This window comes from Pteropus vampyrus, unplaced genomic scaffold, assembly GCF_000151845.1.
Source record: "Pteropus vampyrus isolate Shadow unplaced genomic scaffold, Pvam_2.0 Scaffold90, whole genome shotgun sequence".
Classification (NCBI taxonomy): Eukaryota; Metazoa; Chordata; class Mammalia; order Chiroptera; family Pteropodidae; genus Pteropus; species Pteropus vampyrus.
This window is the reverse complement of record NW_011888871.1, coordinates 3420192-3422226: the sequence shown is the minus strand read 5'-3', so window position 1 is coordinate 3422226 and position 2035 is coordinate 3420192.

Here is a 2035-nt window from a genome sequence, read left to right as displayed (position 1 = left end):
AGTTAGGGCTGGGCTTTCTCTCCCTCAGTCCGTTGACATTTGGGCCTGACAGTTGTGTGTTGCGGGGCCTGTCGTGTGCACCCAGGGTGTGTGCAGCACAACCCTCCCACCCCCCAGCTGCAACGACCAACGTTACCCAGCATGATGAATGGCCTCTGAGAGTCAACATCACACCCAGTCGAGAAACCCTACGTTAAACGCACTTAGCGTCTGAGAATCCATCTTGCTCCTGGGCGTTCATCCAAGAGACATAGAAACAGTTCACGCGAAGACCTGTGCTCTGGACTCTGTAGCAGCACTAGCATCGAACCGGAAGCAACCCGAATGTCCCGCAGCTGAGGGACGGATCAACAAACTGGTACACGCGACGTCAAGTTGCATTTGTATTACGCCGAGTGGAAGAAGCCAGATGCGAAAGGCGACATACCGCACGGTTCCATTTACGTGACGCCCCGGAGAAGGCGAAACTGCTCCTTTTGGAAAACACGTCCGTGGTTGCGGGCATGGGGTCGGGGAGGAATCGACTCTACAGGGGCACTAGGGGAATTTCCAGCACGATGGAAATGTTCTGTATCTTGACTGTGGCGGTTCCACGCTGCAGACAGTTGTCAGGACTCACAGAAATGTACACGACAGAATGCACGCGAAGAGGAGTGAACGTTATTGTATGTAAATTATACCTCCACGAATGTGTCTCTCAAAAAAAATAATAATAAGGGAAGATGAGAAGGACTGAAAATCACGCATGACCCAGTGCCTGGGCGGCGAACGTGCGCCACATCGAAGGTTTCTGAATCATCACCGTTTTAAAGACAGAGAGACAAGAAGGCAGGGACAATAGGACACGCGGAGTGACCTGACGAGACCCAGCATTAGGGTCCTGTTCAGCGTGAGGAGCTGGGGGTCGCGAGCACTGGGAGATGAGTCTCCCCACTCCCTCCACCGAAATACTTTCCTGACGCCGCGCGTCAGGGAGGCACAGTTCTGGAAGGTGAATGTCTGAGTCTGGGGAGCCCTTAGAGTCCTCCACCCCCCACACATTCAGATGGGGAAACGCGGGGTGCTTGTCCAGAACAGACAGCGTTAAAGGCCTGAGCCAAAAGGCCTACCAGACCCCAAATCTCTTTTCCTCCTACCACGTCAGAGGGAGGGGTGAGGCTCGTTTCTCACCTGCCTGTACCTCCCTCCCTGAGGAGGGGGCCCCTGGTACAGGAGACCCTCGGTCCTCCGCCCACTCTGCGAGAGAAGGAACGCATGCACAAACAAGTTGATCAGTAAGTGAAATGGGCTTCGGCTCGACCGATGACAATCTCCATCCGGTTCGCTCTGTTAGAAACACCTGGAAAACTCGGGCCCCGCGAAAGCCAGCCCCGCAGAGCCCCCCGCTTTTGATCATCAGCTGGATGTCGTGTAGTTACAGCCATCGCGGGCTTCCCAGCCCAGTGACCTGCCACCAGGCAGCATCGGTTCCCTTCCTGAGTCCCTGCAGACACGCCCTGGGGACAGAGCAGAGAGCGGCCCAGGCAAGGCCCTCCCCAAGGAGCTGACTTTCCCTGGCCAGAAGCAGTCTTCTGTCAACCCGAAGATGAATGCTCGAAGGCGAAGTCGAGGAGCCCCCAGCACTGCCCCACCCCACCCCCCCGGGGCTCAGGGATTAAAACCGTTTCTGGGAATGGTTTTCCAAGACGGTTGGCGGCGTGGCAAGGCAGCTACAATCAACTGCAATCTTCCCTTCCAGCTTTGTCTTCTGAAGATGCCTTTGTCCCTGTCTCACGGGGGGAGAAAAAAAGAAAAAGGTTCCCCTGACCCTAACTGGGACCTCACCACAATGCAGAGGGAGAACCCGTTCAAACGAGGACTTTCTGCACCCTGACGTTTCCGTCCAGTTGAAAGACCAGCTGAAGTCGTGGGCAGACGGAAGCTTTTTCACGATGGATCGGCGTGTGAATTTTGGCGCACGGCTCTGAAGTCCGAATCCTGGAGCTGCAACAAAACCCCTTCTGTTCCCATCTACTTATTTTATGAACCGGTATAT